Genomic DNA, 24,168 nt, shown 5'->3' with positions numbered 1-24,168 from the left:
GTCTAATGATTGTTCATTACCTGAACCTGAGTTTTGTGACATTTAATATTGTTTTAAATATCCTCTATACAATTAAACTTTGTAGACTGAAGCATCCATCAGTCCAGCTTCCCATCTAGAAAAAAACACCAGTAGCTTTTTCAGATGATTAATCATATATATATATATTATATTTTTCTATATATATATATATATATATATATATATATATTAAAACAGGGCGTGTTGGAATGCTACTACGCAAGTAACCCCGGCGGAAGGGGCTACATGAATAGGATGAGGACCTATGGATTCTTCGATACCCAACATCCACAATGACGGCGAAACAACTAGTAGCTCAGTGTTCCAACATTCGAAAAAAGGGACTGCTCTCACAGCTAGAGATTGACGAGGTACAACACAAATGCTACGGCAAGGAGGAGTCAGGACGCCAGGTCAGGGGGGAGATATCATCACCCCCACCCGAGATTGGGTACATAGCCCCAAGTGCGATAGGAGACGTTGAGTGCGAGAGGAACTGACCTGAAAAATAGGATATGGCCAAGCTTGAAACCTGGATCCCCCGTAGCCGGTTACCAAGATTACGTGAAGTACCCTCAGAAGGTCTGCTAGATGATGTTAATGCAGCACTACGGACAATACCTACAACCACGATTACCGACACTAACAAGCTGATCTACAATACGGCAGCAGTGATCAGTGAGATGCTTGGCTACAAGTTGAACAGCCACAAGGGGCAGTACCCTCCATGGAGAAGGAGGCTAGAGGGCAAGATCAAAGTAGCACGGAGGGAGGTTAGCCAACTAACGGAGTTGCAGAAAGGTGCGACAAAGAAGGTGCATAAGAAATACAGCAAGCTGTCCATACCTGAGGCCTTGGAAACTGCCAAGCAAAGACTCACAGCCTTGGCCAGCCGCTTGAGGAGGTACACCAGAGAGATAGAAGGCAGGAGAATAAACCAGCTGTTCTCCACAGAACCAGCAAAGGTGTACTCTCAGTGGCAAGGGAACAATAATAGAGAACAGCACCACCAAGGCTGGAGACGGAGCAATACTGGAAGAGCATATGGGAGAAGGACGCAACCCATAACGGCAATGCTCAGTGGCTAGTGGATCTGAGGGCAGACCACAGCGACCTCCCCGAACAGGGTCCAGTAACCATCACAGTGGCAGATATCCAAGAAAGGGTCTCCAGTATGAAGAGTTGGACAGCACCATGGCCCGACATGGTTCACGCCTACTGGCTAAAGAAGCTGACTGCACTCCACGAGCGTCTGGCAGCACAAATGAACCAGCTGCTAGTTAACGAGAGACACCCGGAATGGCTAACCGAAGGTCGGACGGTCCTGATCCCCAAGGACCCCAAGAAGGGACCGGTCCCCTCCAACTACCGACCAATAACCTGCCTCAGTACTACATGGAAGCTCCTGTCAGGCATCATATCGGCTAAGATGAACAGGCACATGGGTCAATACATGAGTGGGACACAGAAAGGAATTGGCAAGAATACCAGAGGCGCAAAACACCAGACTACTGGTAGACAGAACAGTCAGCCGAGACTGCAAGACCAGACTGACCAACCTGTGCACTGCCTGGATTGATTACAAGAAGGCCTATGACTCAATGCCCCACAGCTGGATACTGGAATGCCTAGAATTGTACAAGATCAATGGGACCCTAAGAGCCTTCATCAGGAACTCAATGGGGATGTGGCGTACAACACTAGAGGCCAACTCCAAGCCCATAGCACAAGTCACCATCAAGTGCGGGATCTACCAAGGAGATGCTCTGTCCCCACTGCTGTTCTGCATAGGCCTGAACCCCCTCAGTGAGATCATTAACAAGACTGGCTACGGATACCGACTACGGAACGGAGCAGTTGTCAGCCACCTCCTGTACATGGATGACATCAAGCTGTATGCCAAGAGTGAACGAGACATCGATTCACTGATCCACACTACCAGGCTATACAGCAATGACATTGGAATGTCGTTCGGACTGGAGAAGTGTAGTCGGATGGTAACAAAGAGAGGGAAGGTAGTCAGAACTGAGGGGATTGAACTACCAGAAGGCAACATTGCAGACATAGAGGACAGTTACAAGTACCTGGGGATCCCGCAGGCGAATGGGAACCATGAAGAGGCCGCTAGAAAAGCTGCAACCACCAAGTACCTGCAGAGGGTCAGGCAAGTCCTGAGGAGTCAGCTGAATGGTAAGAACAAGATCCGGGCCATCAACACGTACGCCCTGCCCGTGATCAGGTACCCTGCTGGGGTAATAGGCTGGCCAAAGGAGGAGATAGAAGCCACTGACATAGAAGGGGGCCGGGACTGGTGAGTGTCAGCACCACAGTCCAGGATGAGACAACGAACATCCAAGAATACATTGGGAAGATGGCCCCAACTGACCGAGTGCTCAGTGAATACCTCAGGCAGCAGAAACCCAAGAAAGAGGAGGGAGACGAGGAACCATCATGGAAGGACAGGCCCCTGCACGGTATGTACCACCGGCAGATAGAGGAGGTGGCTGATATCCAGAAATCCTACCAGTGGCTGGACAAAGCTGGACTGAAAGACAGCACAGAGGCACTAATCATGGCAGCACAAGAACAAGCTCTGAGTACAAGATCCATAGAGGCTGGGGTCTATCACACCAGGCAAGACCCCAGGTGCAGGCTGTGTAAAGATGCCCCAGAGACAATCCAGCACATAACAGCAGGGTGCAAGATGCTAGCAGGCAAGGCATACATGGAACGCCATAACCAAGTGGCCGGCATAGTGTACAGGAACATCTGTGCCGAGTATAACCTGGAAGTCCCGAGGTCAAAATGGGAGATGCCCCCAAGGGTGGTGGAGAATGACCGAGCTAAGATCCTGTGGGACTTCCAGATACAGACGGACAAAATGGTGGTGGCTAACCAACCGGACATAGTGGTGGTAGACAAACAGAAGAAGACGGCCGTAGTGATCGATGTAGCGGTTCCGAATGACAGCAATATCAGGAAGAAGGAACACGAGAAGCTGGAGAAATACCAAGGGCTCAGAGAAGAGCTCGAGAGGATGTGGAGGGTGAAGGTAACGGTGGTCCCCGTGGTAATCGGAGCACTAGGTGCGGTGACTCCCAAGCTAGGCGAGTGGCTCCAGCAGATCCCGGGAATAACATCGGAGATCTCTGTCCAGAAGAGCGCAGTCCTGGGAACAGCTAAGATACTGCGCAGGACCCTCAAGCTCCCAGGCCTCTGGTAGAGGACCCGAGCTTGAAGGATAAACCGCCCGCAGGGGCGTGCTGGGTGTTATATATATATATATATATATATATATATATATATATATATATATATATATATATATATATATATATATTGTTATATATATATATATATATATAAACTCTTCATCTCCTCTTCACTTATGTAACGTCCCTTAATGTGAAGAGCACTCTGTGAAAACAGGACTTCCGACTTCACGGAGAGTTTAATGTCCAAATTGTAGCTCCTGTCCACGACTGCTAGGTGGAGATATGCACTCAAATTAAGTAGCCACTTAATTAGGAACAGCTTAAGTGTTACTTGCTGTGGTTCGGTTTGATGCTAGACAGGCTGCATCAACTGTTTCATACACTGTTTTAATTTTCATGCTTTTCTTTTTGTTTTGTTTTTTAAACTACAAGTATTTCAAGGAGGATTTATTCACTTTGTCTTTCCGGAGTATTCTGTGTATAATTCTGAGGTGAAACATGAATTTATTATTCCAACAAAAGTAAATGAGGAATAAGTGGAGTTCTGCAAATACTTTTTTATGGAGAGCAGCTGAAAAGCCTCCTGAAAGAAAGAAAAACTGGAGTTTACTAAAACTGGATAAATTGAAAAGAATGCATCAGAATTTGGTGCAATAGCATGTAAACAGCATGAAGCTCATCTATCCTGTTTAGTATTGAAAAATGAGGCTACTGCTGCTGTAATAGAGCTAAGGGGTGCTGTCATGGCACTCTCTGAGCTCCTGAGCCCCACCTGAGCATCATGTGAAGGCCACAGTGCTGTTGCTGAAGATCGCTTCACGTGTGGTGTCCAATTTGTGAATTTCTTCATGAGAAGCACATGGGCCCCACAGACAGGAAGGAGCTGTGTGATGCTATCATAATGACATGAACCAATAACGTCCCTGAGGAATGCTTCCAGCAGTTTCTTGAACCTCAGCCACCAAAAATAAAAACAGTTCTTGTCCCAGTGCCTAGAATGTGAACCTAATAAAGTGTCCAGTGAGTGTACATTCACTGGAAATTGTGAGGTTTTAACCACTGTCAGGGCCAGTGCCACTGAAAGACTTCAAAGAAAGAGATTGGATGGAGCTAGTTTATCACCATGTTATATGACAGTAATGTCCTTCACTCTTGAAGGCTATTTAACTCTCTGAGATCTCACGCTCTCACCGCAGTGAATTCTTACAATGAAAGGCCATATTATAGAGAATATGAAAATTGGGTTTCTGCAGTTAGAATTATACTTTTACTGAATTTCTTTTGTCCCTTGATCTCCAAAATGCAGGAGAGCATGGAGTCAGGGTGATGGGTTTAGAGTACAAAGGTCATCACTGATGTTGGCTCAGACCTCACAGGGATAAATCCAGGGCACCCACCCTGTGTTTCTCAGTTGTCACTGACCTTCCATGGTCTCTGGTGTCTGCTTTGCTGCCAGCTGCTTCCTCTGTAGTGATGGCTGTACATGCTGGGATTTTTTGTCCAGCTCAGCAGCTATATTGATCCACCATATAAGACCTAGAAGAAATGAAGGCCACTGTTTTTTTCTTGCCATTTATGTTGTTCGTCATGTATTACTTTGGGTTATTTCATGTTTTAATGCTCTGAATACGACTGGAGGAAAAGCACAAACACGAAGACAACACACAGCTGCTGTTTCACTCAGAGGATGGATTAGTTGAAAATAAAGGACCTTTTTTATATTTTGGGGTGTTGTATGGAAGGCTTTTAGATGCATAAGAATGATTTAAATGTTAATATGATCAGTTTAATGATGTTGAACTCTTTAGACGGGAAATGCGCTTCTCTTCTCAGACATGAGCATTCTGGTTCTCTGTGAAGACCGTTTGTAGTTGCTCTGTTTGTCCGGTAGATGAAGACAAAAATTCAGCTTTAAATTCGTGTTGTCCATGAATAAATGACAAGCGCGATTGAATATTTAAATATTTATTCTTTCCGGTGTCACTGGAGGCTGGACGAGTCACTCCCACCACTCCTCCTCCGCTCTCTGCTGTCACAAAGTTTCATTCTTCAGAGCGCCGCCTTGTCAGCAGAAGCACTCTGTAAAAATGAGGATCTGTCAGACGTCAGTGGGGCAGATGTCACGTGTGGAGAAGACAGTGGGGCAACGCTTTATTCTTGTGTTGAGGTGACAGGGTCCGCGGGAGTCCTCAGATCCAGCTCCAGGCTCTCAAGGTGAGCTTCACATTTCACAATAGGCTATCCTCATCGGGAACGACCCAGATCCTACACGGACATGATGTGTCGTTTTTATTTCACGGTTTGCGCAATAATCGGTCTAGCTGACAGACATCGAAAACTATTCATACACCCTTAATAAACTGTCCGTGTTCCCTTTAAAATGTAGAGCAGATTTATTAATAACAATGAGTTCCAGCTCAGTATACTTAGTGTGGGGTAGGAGTTGGCAGGAGAGCGCAAATCTTGCTTAAATTGTGCAAGTTTGGAAGATATCGCAGCCAATTCTTATTGCATCAGCCCCGTCCCCCAGATTTCATTTCACCCTTTCGCTCAACTCTGTTCTCATTAAGCCAAGCCCCAAAAGCAAAACTGCAGCGCTAATGACATTTGGTGAAACCGGCAAAAACTGGTCACAGTTTCTGCTGCTGATGTCATGGACAAAATCAGCAAGTCTGTCACTTCGGGCGAAAATGACTTGGAGGTTTGTTTGTTTTTTTATACCTGGAAAGTAAATCAAAGACGACATGATTCATACTTATTATAATTGTGTTGGAAACTGTGAAACGGACCTGTTTTCATGTTTCAGTCTGAGAGTCATAAGCACTGTTCACTCTATTTTTTTATGTGTCTGAGCGAACGCACAAACTCTCTGAGCGGTCTCTTGTAGTGATGGGATTTCCGGATCTTTTTAGAGAGCTGGCTCTTGCGGCTCCGACCGACTCTTCAGGTTGTTTTTTGCTTTAATTAATTTATTATTAACAATAATATGACATTATGCACAAAAGGAATTACTAATGTATAAAAAAAAGTGGTTTTATTGATATGTTTATATATAAATATATACAGTGGCCCCTAGAGACAAAGCATGTACAAACTCCAAAGCATGTACAAACTCCAAAACACATTTCTAGCGTTAACTGAACTTCAAAACAGAGCTACCTAGATCACTTAAATTACACAATTGAAAGCATATATGTATTGTTTGTGTATTTATACACAAGCACCATATATATTCAAATAATTTAAAAAAATGTTCATTTACCTGTTAATACACCATACACAAGCCAGCAAGTCGTTGGTACTTGCTGGCTTGTGTAGCCTCTACACTGTTAGAAAAAGCATCTTGAAAAATGGTAATATTCCGGCAGCTGAAGCCAAAATACGACCGTATAATTACAGAAAATAACTCCCGCATAAAAATACGGTTATTTCCAGTAATGAAAATACAATTAGTTGCGCTAATTTGACATGGGATCCCGCCTTTTTCAAGTGCCGCTAAACATTAAATTAGGAACATGTTAATGTCATTAAACAATGAAATCATCTGTAAATAGGTAAAAAAAAAACATCTAAAAAAAACGGTAATATTCCGGCAGCTGGGGCGCCAAAATACGACCGCAAAATAACAGAAAATAACTGTCCTATAAAAATACAGTTATTTTCAGTAATGAAAATAGAGTTTGTTGCTCTAATTTGACATGGGATTCTGCCTTTTCCAAGTGCTTTTAGACATTAAATTAGGAACATTTTAACGTGATCAAACAATGAAATTACCTATAAACCAGGTCACTGAATGTGGAAATATGAATCATAATACGTAAGTGTACAGAAATATACAGTTAACAGTTGGTTTAAATAATAATTGATTGCATGCCCTGGGACAGAGGCGAGGCTGCCATATCGCACCATCGGCCATCACTAGCAGGCGGTAGGTGAAGAGTCTTGACCACGGACACAGCGAGGGAGAGTGTCTGAGCCGGGACTCGGACCGACAACCTTCTGATCACAAGGCGAACTGCCAACTCTTGAGCCACGATCGCTCTAACTAGTGATGATAATAATACTTATGTGATGAAACACAAGCTTATAGGGACCATGTTATATACTTTTCCATAGCATTACATTTGAATTCAACAGTTCAATCTTTCAAATAACGGACAGATATTTGTGAAATCATGATACATTTGTGAATGTATTTTTACAATCTAAATATGCATATGTACAAAAAATTTTTTTTAAAAAACAAGTAAATTGTGTTTTATTACATTTACAGTGATGTTATGTTATTTTACATTTGACGTGTCATATCATAGTCTACTTATGTAAATGTAATGATATTCTAGAAAAACAGTACACAACTGTAAAATACACTGTAAAATAATTTGACATTTCTATTTTTTGGAACAGTGCAGGTAACAAAAGCTCAATGCTGGGCCTAGCATTCTGGAGCACTTCTGTTGTGTTTTCTTCGTGTTTTGGAGTTTTTACGTGCTTCTGAGTTTTTATGTGTTTTGGAGTTTGTACGTGCTTCAGGGTTTGTACGTATTGTGAAGTTTGTACGTGCTTTGTCTCTAGGGGCCACCGTAAATATACTTTTATTTATTCACTCCACATAAAATGTAATAAATAAATCATATAAAACGAAAACCAACTAGTCACAGTTCAACTTTTAACTATTTAAATTTTCAGCTTTTTTTTTAAATGAAACAACACAAAATGCTGCAAACCACAACACAATTAAATATAAATGAAAATATGAAAACAAAAAGAAGATGCACATTCTCTGTCATATGGGCCTGCATGAATAAACTTTCTGAATCCTGTATCATCCGCAACTGAAAATAGTTGTGGACGATTACTATACCTTTCTAATGTGACGTTGTTGTCCCTGGCTCTCTTTCTCTGTCTCTCTCCCTCCTGCTTTGTTCCTGTGCTACTGCGAGTGTAACTACCGCCCCTCCCCCCTCTGTCCAGCGCAAAGCACAAGAGAGAAGAGAGAGGAAAAAACAAAAACACGGCTCGCGATGAAGCGTGTCAGGTTACATTTCACTGTGTGTTATACTTGTATAACTATGCATGTGACAAATAAAGAACCTTGAGCCTTGTTAACTATTTATTTTAATTTCAATTCAAGTTAATTTTTTTTGTGCGCAACGCAGATTTTTTCTGCCCAAAGACCGTGCCAGTAGTGCGCATGCGCGCATGCGCGCAGCTTAGAGGGAACATTGGTCATAAGAGCGTCCAGTTATTAAACACCGTTGTGTTTTACCCAGCTGTGAGCCAGCTGTTCTTTGTTTTTGCTCTTTGGGGAGGAAACGTTAATATGACCTCCCGCTGCGCTCTCGTTGATTTCGTTTTCGCTTCCTGTGTGAAGTTATACAAAGTGGTCAATTCGACTGTCTGTTTCTATTCATCACTTTGCAAAAGAAAGTCTGAAGACGAGGAGGGAGAGAATAAGGGTAAATGTCTGTTGTCACTTCACATTTTTATCTCTGAGAGCTGTCAAAATGCAAAAGAGACGCAGTCAGTAAAGCAAGGACATCCTCTTTGTTTAGTTGTTTAGTTTGGGCCGTAGGTCTTTGGTTCAGACTCAGAGTGTCAAACATTGAGAGAAGAGGAGCAGGACTGATGGTTTAGCTGAAACTTTCTGCTTCATATATCAGACTAAGGGTTAGTTAGCAGCATGTTCATAGGTAGTCTGGTGTTTGAGGATTCAGTTTTGGTGTTTGTCGATGCCTGTTTTGATTTCAGAATTAATTCCTTTGGAGCATTAATGTGATTTGATTCCTGTCCTCCCTCTATCTTATTTTTCTGTTAGTGCCTCTTCATCTGGCTCTATTATTCCACTGTATGTGCTCAACGTTTTCAGGTATTTTATTTATAGCTTGTTATAAGTGCAATATGTATTCTGTGCTGCTGGAATATGTTTAGTATGTGTTTTTAAGCCTTACAAAACCCACAACATGAACTGCAAACTGTGAACTGTATTATCCCTGGATTGAACATGTATGTAATGAGCAATGTTGTTGTGCTTTAACCTGAATGGCACTGCTCACAGTGACACAGACTACCTGTAACTACCACAGGCTACACTACTAGTGTTGTAGTGTTATGCTTGAAAGTTTGATTAAACATGGGACGGCAGCCTCGTTTGGCTTGCATACGGTGAAGTCAGAGTCGAAGATTAAGAAATGAATGAAAAAAATAAAGTACGAGAATATGAGATTGTTTTTCATGGGCTCATAAGGCTGATAATGATCCACCCCATATCCATTTTTTGGAGTATGAGTTCTAACCCTCAGAGAGACGTTAGAGTAGACGGCTGCAAAAAAAATCACTTTAGGCTCTCACTGCTCTCAGCATCTATTGGACTAAAGATTCCCACATTTTAAAAGGTCTGGAGTCACATCATCGTGTTTTTGAGTGTTTTCTGGCATTATATCATGGGAAATGTCAGCAGATTTGATTACACACTCAGTATTAAAATAAATAACTAGAATTTAAGTGGGGGGTTTTTGCTGCTCGATGTACTAAGTTGTAAGAGCAACAGTGCTCCCCCCTGACCCCGTCACAATCAGCTGATTTCTTTTCTTACAAAAACTTCAGCACATCTCGTGAAGCCAGTCTGACGTTTGTCTTCATACTGTGAGTACTTTCAGAGTTACAGGCCCTTTGATGACACAAGCCTGGTCCAGATTTGTCCTCACGGCAGATATCAAATCAAATCAAAAATGTATTTATAACCCATATGGAAAAGATATATATAAATCTTATAAAGTTTGTATCTGTCTTGTATGAAACTTGTATGAAAAGAATACAAGAGTGAAAACAGATATAAGATCCCTTGAAAAATTATATAATGAAACTTGTATGTTTTGTATACTTGCTAAAAAAAAAATGAAAGTAATGAGAAAGTGGCCACTTTCATGAGTAAATCATATATGTTTTTACTATTTCTTTTCCATATGGGATAGCACATTTAAAAACAACAATGTCGATCAAAGCGCTTCACAAATTAGGAAATAAATAAAATAAGACACATTTACCAAACAGGAACACAAGACAAGACAATCTTAGAAGCCACAAAATGATAGTCAAACTGTCTTAAGTCAGAGCCAGGGAAAAAAGATGAGTCTTTAAGCGAGATTTAAAAGACTGAATAGACTCAGAAGTGTGAATGGCAGTAGGGAGATTGTTCCACAGTTTAGGTGCTGCAATAGCAAAGGCACGATCACCTCTGGTTTTCAGTTTAGACTTAGGTTGCATTCAGAGCATCTAGTTTGAAGATCTTAGTGCTTTTTTAGGATTATACAAATGCAGAAGTTCTGTTAAATAGCTAGGCATGTTATTGTTAAAGATTTTATGAGTAAAAGAATTTTAAAATCAATGCGAAATTTCACAGGAAGCCAGTGTAAGTTAGCTAAAACCGGAGTCATATGATCATGCATTCTAACACCTGATAAAAGGCGTGAAGCAGCGTTCTGTACTAATTGCAAACGGTAGAGAGAGGAGTGAGGGAGGCCTAAATAAAGAGAGTTACAATAGTCCAGTCTAGAGGTAATGAATGCATGCAATCTGCTTTTCAAGGTCCTTGGGGGAAAGAAAAGGTTTAGCTTTAGAAATTTGACATAGCTGATAGAAGCTGGATTTAACCACAGTAGAAACTTGTTTCTCTAATTTGAAGGAGCTATCCAAGAGTACCCCAAGGTCTCTTACAATGTGGGAGAGGTAGCTAGCAAGGGGGCTAAGGGTCTCAGTTTCAGATATCCATATGAAAATTTAGGGGCGAAAAACATTTCTTTAAAACTGTACCCAAATCTCTTTTACACTCTCTCCAAGTTTGATTGATTGATTGGTAATTTTTTTCAAACATGTAAACAATATACAGGTAAATTTAGAAAAGAAAATAAGAGAAAAAAATACTATACTAAAAAAATCAATACATTTCAATATACCTGCCGTTCTGATTAACTTACATGTTGAAAGGGAGTGTGAAGAAGTAAACACTTATTTAATTTCACCCCTTTGCCATAAATTATCAGCTAATATTTAGTCAGCTTCCTTACTGATATAATTTGTAATAAAAAAAAGTGAACAGATTTCTGATATACTATAGACTATAATATCACATCATGAATTTTATTTTTTTTAAATAGAGACATTCACTTAATTTCAATATTCTCCATGCCTTTATAGTTCGGGAAGATCATATTTTTATAACCCTTTTTGAACTGTTTTATGTTTGGACATTGCTTTAATTCCATATTCAGACTGTTCCACAGTTTCACTCCATGAACAGAAACATACTCTGAATATTACCTGGCAGTTCTTTATTTTTTGCTTTGAATAGAATTTGTGCTGTTTGGAATTTCACTAGATCGTCAATTTTCAATATTTCAGACTGCAAAGATACTGAGTTGGTATGTTACCTTTCACAAAGTAAAGGTTGCTTTTTGCTTTCTTTTGCTTTGCTCGGACTTGTTTGGAATAGCTATTTATCCCCTATGATGAAATGAGTCATGGCAGTTTACCCACAATGCATTCTTGGGATATTTTTCAGTAGGATGTGGTATGACTCACCCAATTGAAGTTAAAAACCCCTTTATAGTATCTGAAAACTGTAAGAGCAGCAAAAACACAGCAATTATCTGATAACGCGTCCAACAACTCTCCTGCAGATCCTGCATTTTCTTTGGGATTATTAATTAAATTGTGTCGTAGAGTCTAAAGCAGTGTTTGAAAACTTATGGTCATTTTTGTATGACAGGATCGTCGGTATCAGGTCTCATCTGTTCTCACACCAGCTTCTGTTGCTTTCGGCCACTTTGGTCTCATTCTGTCTCGACATCCTGCAGAGTTAAAAATGAAAAATGATCACGTATGTGACAGCTACTGTATGCAAGTGAGATCGACTGTAAGATTGGAGAGAGAATCCGCAAATGAAGCTAAGTTTGAAAAATGACAGGACTCCGCACACACACACACATTAAAATATATATATATATTTTTTTTTAAAGTTGCCTCAACAAAAGGGTAGGCAGGAATTAGCCCCTCTAGTTCCCCCCCCACCCCCCACCCCCCCCTGCACGTCCCTGATGTGACAATATCCTTTATATCGATATAGTCTATGTTACGTTATAATTATACTTGTGGAGCCACAAGTTTGCCTCTCTTTCGTTCACTTTTGTCTCTACGCAACGTTACTCGGCCTCGCTTCTCCTTCACTGAATACAACTCCCCCTCCCCCATAGCTTCAACTACAGGCAGCGACCAGAAGGACACGGCAAATCTCCATTAGCGAGTTGTGGGGCTGGACGGCGTCAACGTGTTAGCGAGCTAACCGCGCTAACGAGCTAACCATGCTAATGACATGCAGCCCACAGGGGCTGCACGGCCTAAAATCCTTTCATTTTCTCAAAAGTTGACAGCGCGCCTAATGTATGAATTCTGGTTGTGCTTACTGACCACGAACCGATTTCAGGTGGTACACGGCGCTCAGCAATCTGTCAAAAAATGTTTTACGACTTTGGTAAGCTACGGAGCTGCAGCGCTTGATGAATTGTCGGAGCATTACGGCTACCGTAGTCTGGAGCCTCGCGGAGTAATACGTACTGTGCTTCGACGTAATATTACCGTATTGTGTGTGTATAAGGACCATAAATGGCACCTGTTAAGAGACATGGTTACAAAGCGGATTTCAAACTCACGGCTGTCAGTCACGCAGTAGAAGTTGGGAACAGAGCAGCTGTGAAATCTGTCTTTGTTATTATGCTCAGCGTCTGTTAGTTTACATTTTGACTGCACAATTATGAGCTTTTTGTTATGCACAAAAACAACATTGTTTTCTTTTATTTATGGACCATGATTATTTAATAAATGCTGATAATTTATTTTTGAGTAATTTCTTCATGTAAATCTATGCTGTATGTAAATAAAAATGCCTGTGTGACATCTGGGACACAGTGTGACTAAGAACTCTCTTTTTGTTCTAACTTATGGCTTTAAAAAAATATCGAGATATATATCTTATATCGCCACCCAGCTAAAAAATATCGAGATATGAATTTTGGGTCATATCGCCCAGCCCTACTCTAATGTATTCAATAATCCTCTGACCTCAATGTCAGATCTTGGCTCTGTGGCAAAGATGGCAGCCATTGAAGTGTGTTGTTTTTGTTTGTTTTTAGTTTTTTTACTCTTGTTTAAAAATTTGTCTCTGGCTGTAAAGTGCAGTTGTCAAAAATTATGAATGCTTCTTGGTTCAGTCCCAAGAGGAGACTCTATTTCGCTTGGGGCTGTGACAGGAAAGGCACCCGTGCTAGTTTTAAAATGTGATTAAAGAAAAGCTTGATCAGAACAGAGTGCTGGGCATGTTGCTACATGGCAAACGACTGTCTCATAGCTACTAGCTCATTCGTTTGTTACGACCCATCCTCTTCCTCCTATCAGGATTGCAGAGGGGGTGGAACCTATCCCAGCTACCATAGGGCGAGTGACAAGGTGCATACAAACTCAACAAAAAAGTAACGAGTCAAATTTTGCAAATGTAGCAGAGTAAAAGTACCGTTTCTTCTTCACAAATGTACTCAAGTAAAAGTAAAAAGTATCATGCAAAAAAGGTACTTTAAAAGTAAATTTTTTTGAAAAACTTACTCAAGAAAATGTAACGGATTAAATGTAACTCGTTACTACCCACCTCTGCTCACGATGCACTGTAGATCATACTATAATCACGATAAAAGCCTTGTTCTTATTTCCTGCTTCTATCACCGTTGCTATGATGTAACTATGTGAATGTTCACGTTGAACCTAAAGTATGAGTTTACACGTCTTCATCTCAGACTTTGGGTCATCTCACTGAGAGTTATATTTTAAATGACTGTAACTCTGTAACACCTTGTTCAACCACAAATCCTCTCACACATTAACAGCTTGTACTTTGACACTTCACTTTTTCACTTTCAGACAGCGTTATATCTGATGAAAGAGCAATTCAGTCACATCAAAAGACAAGTTAGCATTAGGTAACATTAGTCAAACTGAAGCAAGGCCAGACTTCCTGTCTTGCAGAGGTCTGTAGGGAAGCAACGCTCGGCCTTGACCTCAGTAAACAATTTGCTGGTGAGTTCATGGTCTAAAATGGGTTTCCTGTTTCAGATTAACTGGAATAAAAAAAATATCCCTCTGTTTTCCTCACATCACTTTCAGTGACACTATAAAAGTGACTTTGCTTTAAATTAAATGTTCCTTTCACTGTTGCTATCACTCACACTCAGACATGTTTACTGTTGAGAATGAACTCTCAGCTCAACTGTTTTCACTCTGTACATTGTAACTGTTCAGCTGTCCAAAGCATGTCTGAGCATGTCCATCAGCAGCTCTGTTATACAGGCTGCACAGCAGCCCGTAGATTGTTCCCAGCATCATGAATCTGATATTCCTCAGAGTACGGGATGACTCCAGAGCAAAAGAAATCACAACATGTTGTGTCTGTTTTTGGCTCTGATAAATCCATTTCAATAAAATTGCTCCAAATAACCAAAATTACAGAGGTGTACGTGTTGTCCTCTCAATGTTTTACTGACTCAGTTTCTTTGAACTGTTTTGCAACTTTTACACAAAAACATTTGTTTCCTTTCTTGTGAAGCCTGTTAGTGTGCATGGCTTTTTTTTCTTTTTCTTTTTTTTTTACAAGGGTGTGTTCTACAATGCTTGTCTGATGCAAAAGCCTCCTTTCCTCTTACAGCAGTGCACACACACTTGTGCTGTGGTTTTACATCACGTCTCCGTCTTTAGATGGTTATTACTCATAAAGAGCAAAGTGTGTGTGTGTGTGTGTGTGTGTGTGTGTGTGTGTGTGTGTTTTTGTTGGGGTAGGCACCGAGTCAGTCATAAAAGAATTACAACCTAATGCAGACTATCTTACCATAGACCACAACAGAAAGTCTCAGACCAACTTAAATAAACAAAAAGAAAACATTTGTGTTTTTGCAACAAAGCATGCAAATGCAACCGTTTATGCTGTTTTTTGATTTGTTCATTTGTGTTTGGTGTTAATAAGACACGCTGTGGTCTCATCACTGATGCTCAATTAGCTCCTCAAGCGAGAAGCCGATTTTAGAGAGCCACTTTGAGTTTTCCACAAATAAAACACACCATACAAAAAGACAGCCGGCTGGTGATCATTCAGTGCAAATGTGTGCACTTTTTTCTTGTCTTGGGAATGCATCCTTTCAGACTTTGCATCAGCATAAATGCGTCACTTTGAAGTGACATTTCTAAGAATTTTTGCAGAAATTCAGTGAAAAAAAACCCCAGCCTTTAACTGCAATTCATCATCAGCTCCCCTTTAACTTGCTACAGCAGCAAAAAGCATGCTTTTACTTCTGTTTTCGTAACCCAGGTTATTTATTTATTTTTAATTACTTGAACATTTTAAAAAGAGACAGCTGTGTGAATACTGGTGCAGAGAGCCATTGGCAGTTGCTAGACTACCAAACAGGAACTGACTGCATGCAAATAAAACCTTTTTGTTCTGAGTTCTGGGGGAACTGTTATTTGGCAAGTGCACAAAAAAAGACAAAGTAGTGAGTGTGTTGGTATTACATATTTGGTCACTGTGGCTACAGTTTAAATGAAGACAGGAAGCCAAATTGTGAGAACGTGAACAAGACATGTTATTATTGAATTATCTGCAGGACATGACCTGATTTAAATAAATGTCATGTTATTTAAGTAACATTTTAAATGGCCTGTATTCCCATATGGAAAAGAAATAGTAAAAACTTATATGTGATTATTCATGAAAGTGGCCACTTTCTCATTACTTTCATACATTGTTTTAGTAAGTATCCAAAACATACAAGTTTCATTATATAAATTTTCAAGGGATCTTATATCTGTTTTTACTCTCATATGCTTTTCATACAAGTTTCACACAAGACAGATACAAACTTGTATATATCTTTTCCATATGGGTTTGTATAGCGCTTTACTAGTCCCTAAGGACCCCAAGGCGCTTTACACATCCAGTCATCAACACATTCACACACTGGTGATGGCAGCTACATTGTAGCCACAGCCACCCTGGGGCGCACTGACAGAGGCGAGGCTGCCGGACACTGGCGCCACCGGGCCCTCTGACCACCACCAGTAGGCAACAGGTGAAGTGTCATGCCCAAGGACACAACGACTGAGACTGTCCAAGCTAGGGCTCGAAGCGGCAACCTTCCAATTACAACTCTTGAGCCACGATCGTTCCATTTTATAGGTCTTCTCATTCATATAGTGCTGCAGGAGTGCTCAGACATAATGAGAGGTATAAATAATTGATGTTGTTATGTTTAGGTTTGAATCTGTGAGTCAGTCCTGTGGGGAAATCCATCCATGCTGTACACACATCAAATGTCTGTTAAGCACCACTCTGATGTATTCGCTACCTCATACTTTGTGTTTTCTTGCTATTGCAACACACAGGCCACACTTGATCTGACATTAAAGATAAACTCTAAAATTGAGTTTATAGATGATTATCTGCCTATTACGTCTTATAATGCTAGCTGATACAAACTCCTCTTTAGTTCCCAAAGTCAAACAAACACTTCGCCTGAGAGTAAAACGCTCTAAAATCTGTCATCTTTAATAAAATGATCAGTGTATACCAACAATAAGAGGTTTAACAACAATAACATCCATGATAACAGGATTTATAAAGTTTCATGGAGTTAGAAGTTAGCAGGGAGTTAGCTCGCTAGTTTCAAAATAAGAATCATGTACAGCTCTGCTATCATTTCAGGTATAAATGAAGACAAAAAACTAATAATGTAAACACATTAGCACAGTGAAGCTAGAGGATAAGCGCTAACTTTTCCCCACTCAATAAAAGTTAACATGAGAGTCCCTGATGAACAGAGAGAAATGTGATCGCATTTCAAGTTATTATCTCGAAATTTCGAGTTATTTTCTCGAAATTTTGAGTTATTTTCTCGAAATTTCAACATATTAACTCAAAATTTTGAGAAAAGCAACTCGAAATTTCGAGTTAGCGCTGCCAATCAGTAATCTACGTGAATGACGTCATTTCCATGTTACCCGGAAGCTGAAGCCCTCAGCTACAAATGCTACAGCTAAGCTACCGGTATTAAATTCAAATTCAAATTCAAATTTTTATTTGTCACGTACACAGTCATACACAGTACGATATGTAGTGAAATGCTTGGACAACTGCTCGTGACCTAAAGAAAACAAAAAAGGAAAGGCTATGAATAAGATAGGAAATAAATATGAAAAATTAAAAAGGGTAAATTTAAATTCACATCCAGTCGTGAATGCACAGATTGCTGAGTGTTTTCAGCCTGGCTTCACAAATGATGAAATCCCTGTGTTATTAGCTGAATCACATGGTGTTACTATCAGCAAACATACTTTAATTTGTTGGGATCCGTTTTTTGAGTGCGCGGTCCTGCGCCATATGCTTCCGGGTAACAAGAAAGCGACCTCATTCGCGTATATTTTTGATTGGCAGAGCTAACTCGAAATTTCGAGTTATATTTCTCGAAATTTCGAGATAATAACTCGAAATTTCGAGAAAATAACTGGAAATTTCGAGAAAATAACTGGAAATTTCGAGTTATGGATACTAGCTTTTTTTTTTTTTTTTAGTGGCGGAAACGGGCTTCCATACATCCACTCTCCGTCTGCACCTTGTAGACTTTACATACTGTATAAAAGATGGACATAGTGTGGTAAATCTGCTTCATCTCTCATCTCCAGCTGACCTCAGCAAAAACTCTCCTAAGAAACTTTAGACCTTTAAGCAACCAAAGGGAGGAAAAACCATGTTGTCATGCTCAGCTCATGCTTGCATCATCCTTTTCATCCTTTACAGTAACACGTCATTTGTGACCTTAGAATAAGATTTCCCCCAACGTCCCACATAAATCTTCATACACAGTTCAGTTTCTGCTCTCCATCACATTGACATTTTTAAATGTTACATTCATGAGTGCTTTAACAGACTTTGCTTTTTTCTGATTTTTTTTTAATTTATATTGCACACACAGTTAGTGTGTGTTAACATCTGGAGAAGTTTGGGACAGATTCCAGTCAGACTGAGGAAATAAATCCTTTAATTTAAACACTAATCCAATTAGCTCAACACAACAGGAGCAACAACACAAAAGAGTGGGCCACTGAAGCAGACAGCTGTGCAAACACACACACACCCACATGTTGCTGCACTTTTCTGACCCAGTCTCTTGTTTATTTGCTTAAATGAAATGTGATCCACGTAAATGCTCGAGCTGTTATACTTAGAAACACACATCTCTTGTCAGGGCCAGGTTTATGGCCCTCTCCTGGCTCAGAAATACCAATATAAATAAAAATGACCAAAAAAAACAAAAAACAAATTGTAAAAAAAAAGAAAAATCAAAGGAAAATGCATCCATCCTCTTCCGCTTATCCTTATCAGGGTTGTAGCAGTCTGGAGCCTATGCCAGCTACCATAGGGCGAGATGCAGGGCACATTTTCCACAGGCCAGCCTGAGGGCTAACACACGAGACAACCATTCGCACTCGCACCTTTGGGAAATATAACCTAACCCCACTAACTGCATGCGTTTGGACTTTGGGAAGAAGCCGGAGTACCCGGAGAGAACCCACACAAACACAGGAGAACATGCAAACTCCACACAGAAAGGCAACAGTGCCAATCACCAGTGCTGCCAACAAAAAATGATAGAAGAAAAATCCTGTTTGGTCCATTTAAACCAAAGCCTTCCTACAACACTCTTCATTCTGGCTCAAAGTTCTAGATTACCCCAGAGTAAACATAATGAAATGATTCAAATTATACACATGAGTGGAATAAAAATAGGAAATAATGAAATCTCTAAGACCAACAATAAAAGCCAGTGAGCTGAAGAACAGAATAAGAAATGAAATGATGATGAGGGAAATTTCTGTGCCAGATTCCAGTAATTTTCTCACACTAACAAAAGCCTTTAATTTCAAACACATTCTCCGAGCTGTAGTTTTCTTTTTGGCTCAAAGACAGCAGCGGTTCAACAACTCGCCCAAACAAGCATTGAACAACACCTGTTAACACCTGACATGTTGACATGGAGAGAGAAAGTTTTTTGACTTGCTAAGATAAAAATCAAACCACTCACGCTTCACTAACGTCAAACAATGGTGTTACGTTCATACTTAAGATCGACACAACTGCTAAGTGTTCACATGTTCGCAACTGTGGCTGATTCCTTCTTCAGCCAGCCATCCATACACATCCTCATCAGTACAAACTGTTCAGCTTTGTGAAAGACATCACAGTTGTAAACCAGATGACTGTAAAAACCTGATCAACAGGTTACATGTTCACATATGTCTTTACAGCTGTTTCAGGCCAAAATAATTGCTACCACAGTGGTGTCGGGGTGTTCCTGTTATTTCCTTTGATGTTGCTGTGAATTCGGTGCTTCGTTACATTCTTCAGTCTTTGGTTCTACTGAAGAGTTTCAGCAGAATACAGATTATTATTTTAACCTGTGTCTTTATGATGGTCTTCATTTTTGCTTTGTTCATTGCTTGTGGGATTTTTTTCGGACTTGATTGTCTCCAGTGTTTTGCTTTGAGTTTCACACATTGTCTGTACCTGTGTCTTTTACCTAGCTATTCACACTTTCCTGATTACCCAATATTACTGTTTAAAAGTCTCAAGCACTTTTGCTTTCTTTGTAGCATGTTCAAAAATGCACAGTATTTAAGGCAATCCAGTATTTAAGGCAAAAACAGAGTTTGTATAATTCTAAAAAGCTTGAAAGTCAATAGTTGGTATGGCCACCTTTATTCTTCAACAATAGGCTGAAGGCCGAAGGTGTGTCAGGTTTTCCCCCGGGATCCTCAGCTGTAGATAGTTTTTTTTTGTTTTGGCCTGCCATAGTTGGAAGCATTTGGCATCAGAAACGGGCATTTCTAAACAAAAGGCTGGCCCAACCCTTTTAAATACAGGAGGGGCAAAAATAAATTAAATTAATAACACGTAGTGGATGGTTCTCTGATGCAGATCCAGCAGAACGAGTTCCCACCAAGCCTACACCTAACTTGGTAGCAAGTGAAACTGACAGTCGCAATGCATGTACAGGAAATATGGAAACATTTATTGTATATGCAGTGAAATGGAACCCGAGGGAGGCACCTGAACCTTCAGCTAATACATTTATTATTAAAAAATGAAGGTAACCAGTTTGAAATACTGACTTCCAGAAACCTCCCATACCTATTTCCCACATGTATTGCTTTCATTGAACAACTACAGAGCGCTTTAAAAGCCAACGTGTTTCCTTAATGATGGTTTGACCTGTTTGGATTTCATTAACAGTAAATCCAACACGCTGCTCAAATTCCAGGTGTTCTAAACTTTATTGTGATCTTGAAACAGATCAGAATTTGATCTCAGGTTAAGTTATTCTGTAGAAAAGCTGAAGGTGCATTTGTCTGCTTTCTACAAAGCGATGCCACAGCTAATATGGGCGTGGTGTTAAACAACTAGCTGTGCAAACAGGATGTGTGCAGAAGTGTATCTATATGGTTGATCAGTGGTGTCAAAGAGGAAAATGTTGGTTTGTGGTACGAGTGGAGTCAGAGGAATAATTAGATTTACGATCTTAACACAAATATAGATTTTCATGACCTGGACACAGCAACCTTTGTTTACTGTTATTTCTGAAAAGGTGTTGTCACAACCTCTGACGCATTGGCACGGATACACGGACAATATAAACAAACATAAACAGTTACCACCAAAACAAGTTAAACTGGAACACCAGCAGGTTGATATTATATGGTGCAGATATCATTAACATTATGTTGGGATCATGTGGTTCTGGTTTAATCACAAAAAACCACAGAGACTCAGTGTTGAGATAAAATGATTTTTAATGTTTATTCTATGAGTAAAATGTTGCAAAAAGGAAAATGAATTTTTAAACAAAAAAGGATGTTAAAAAATAAATTTTTTGGAAATATTTAGATTTTTTAATGCTGGCATTCATTTGAACTGAGGTGACCTCTCTTTTCTCAGGGCTCAGATAAAGTACAAATAAAAATCACTGTTGCAATAATTAGTGACCTGAAAGCAAAGCACAGCCACAGAAACTACAGATAAAATGACAAACTTTACTTCCCCAAATCATACAGCTCCCACATAGTTCCTCCTTAACCAACTCCCAAACTAGCTGAAATTCTGCTGAAAAGAGAAACACAATATGATATAAATAAAAGTGATTAAAAGTCCCCCAGGCCAACGTCTATCCCCACTGAGATACTGCTGTGGCAGCAGAAGCAGCACACTAACACAGGCAGAAATGATATGTGCACAGTAGACAGCGGCGTCGAACAAAAAGCTATTACATCTCTATGACCACATCCAATACCTTAATACAGTTTGTAGAAATTTCTCTTTCCCTCTTGGGGAGTCTTAAAAATATATTTTAAAATTTCCGTTAGACGTTTTTTTCAAACCATAAAAACAAGTTTACATTCAGGATCTCACTGTGCCCAACGTGTATTATCGCGGGACCGTCATTCTACTGGATTTCATCCGTAACCCGGCTCCTAGAACGCGGAAGGTCGTTCCTCGGGAACGCCGCGGGACATGACAAATCGTCGGGATGTTACGCCTCAGGAGTTCATTATTTTTATTTTGATAGGTGAAAAAAGATGAAAAAAGAGTCTAAATCTTTTTGGACTATATATATATATATGCAGTAAATAAATATGTGGAGACAAAAAAAAGAAACATTGAAGCTATTCTTGCATTAAAACAGTGTTTTTGTTTTTACTGTGATTATTTATTGTGAGCAGCAGGAAACTACCTGCAGGATTAAACGGGAGGAGGTGTTGCAGTAAATTTTGTCTCCCTGCACAATCCATGACTTTTCAAATAAACTTTATTTAAACAGTTTTTCTGTTTAAGTGTAATTACTGAAGTTTTTTTCTGTTTTTTCTCCCTTCACGCAGGCTCAGTGAGAACCATCCACACATGGACACGGCTGCAGAAGTCTCCGCAACACCAGTGCTGGAGGAGGCGCAAGAGGAGAAAGAGAAGACAGCATGATGAGGTTCCGCCTGTGCGCATGGTGTTTTCACTGATGTCAGGCAGTTGCAGAATATGTGACAGGTGCGTTACAGCTGGAAAATCTGCTTAATCTGGAGTTTCGGAGCACAAATCGCAACAATTTAGCAGAAATTTGACGTAGACGGCTTAAAAAACGTGGATTTTTACATTTGGGGGTTGAAATAACATTGTAAACACACATAAACACAGCCGAGATATATTTAAAAAATATTTCTCATAGTATGTGCATTATTATTATACTGAACTTTTTAAAGCGGAAATGACTGCCTCTTGGCTTCCGTTTACTGGGATACGTGAGCCAGGAGTGTCTAGCTAGCTGGAAAACTAGAAGTAATAAGTAAATATAAAATTTATTTTGGGCATCTGGAAGGGATAAAGAAACGGCATGAACAGTTTAATCAGGTCAGTAATGAAACCGACAACGACTGGGCCATAAAATGAGTGTGATGGGTCATCGAGGCTAACTACGTAGTTCAGCGTTAGCCGTTTTCTTTTAGCTTAAGCTACTTCCGGTAACTGGCCAACTTTAAAGAAGTCAAACAAGACAAACAGAATTTCTCTGAATTAACTGCAGATAAACGAGCTTCTCCTCATATAACCAGCTCACAGGGAGCCGCTTTAACTCCTGCCGCTTCTCCGCTAACTCTTTTCACTCCATCGTCTTTAAGTTTGAAGTTAAAAACACGTCGAGATAACATTTTTAGATGAATAACACATGGTGAAACCCTGGATCACGGATGATTTTTAAAAACTGAAAAAATCCAGACAATACTTCAGTTTTCTCTCATTTACGCTTAAAACTCCCTTTCTTAATAATAATTTTAAAAAAGCCCAACTTAACACCAAGAAAATATTTTATGAAGGTTTAACATTCACGTTTTTGGCCGTTTTTCCTTGAAAATGAAAAGACGAGTCCACTCTTTTGACTTTTACTTTTAATCTAGTTTAAGTTTTACTTTGGAAGGATTTTATATAATTAAAATGCTATTTCATTTTATGTTTTTACCTCTAATGCTTCATTATGGGTTGAATTTTCGTTTAAATACTCAATACTGCTGTTTCTGCACTTGAGCTTCACTGAACCTGCTCGTTGACATTCCTGGATTTGTTGGATTTCAGTATCATCAGCTGTGTCACAGGAGTTACACTGAAACCTGGGTGTCTTTCTTTGTCTCCACAGCCTGACGGTGTTCCTGCTGTGGAATCAGAGCGTGGGTGAGTCTAGCATAAAAAAACCTTTTTACTAGGGCTGGGTATCGTCACTGATTTCTAGAATCGATTCAATTCCGATTCACAAGGTCCCAAATCGATTTGATCCACGATTCGATTTAATTCGATTTGATTTGATTCGATTTAAATCTGGGAAATTTTGACAGCCAGAAATATAATTCATATCAGTACATTTACATATTTTTGTATCAATAAAAAGGAAGCTGACACACGCAAGACTTTATCAAAGGTGTGAGCATCACAGTAGATGCCTTTGTGTCAAAGTAGCTGAGGATAAAACACAGAAAAACATGAAGGTGATTTTCCTGTTCTGGGATTTTATAAAAATATTCTGCAGTACATCAAAAACGAAAGAAAACCATTAATCAATATATGAACATTACCTCTGACGTTACAGGGGTTTTATTAGAGACACGTCTAAGCATTTTGCATAATTTTAAAAAGTTTAAATTTGTTCAGTATTGAACAGCAGAAATGAGGTTTTCTTTTCGGAAGAATGTAAAAGGGAAAAAAACAGCAGGCGACAGCGCTGTAAACAACAGTAGTCTTGTGGGTAACAAGCAA

General features: G+C 39.8%; 1 long non-coding RNA gene across 1 annotated transcript; it reads left to right on the top strand.

Moving 5' to 3' along the window:
- Window positions 1–5,264: 5,264 nt before the first annotated feature.
- LOC121813159 lies at window positions 5,265–23,697 on the top strand. Its single transcript, XR_006053546.1, has 3 exons — window positions 5,265–5,450; window positions 22,257–22,416; window positions 23,555–23,697. It is a non-coding gene; the product is annotated as an uncharacterized LOC121813159 (long non-coding RNA).
- Window positions 23,698–24,168: the final 471 nt, after the last annotated feature.

The sequence above is a fragment of the Haplochromis burtoni genome, unplaced genomic scaffold (assembly GCF_018398535.1).
Source record: "Haplochromis burtoni strain Fernald_Lab_line unplaced genomic scaffold, NCSU_Asbu1 Contig_1211, whole genome shotgun sequence".
NCBI classification, from domain to species: Eukaryota; Metazoa; Chordata; class Actinopteri; order Cichliformes; family Cichlidae; genus Haplochromis; species Haplochromis burtoni.
This window is presented reverse-complemented; position numbering and strand designations above follow the sequence as displayed.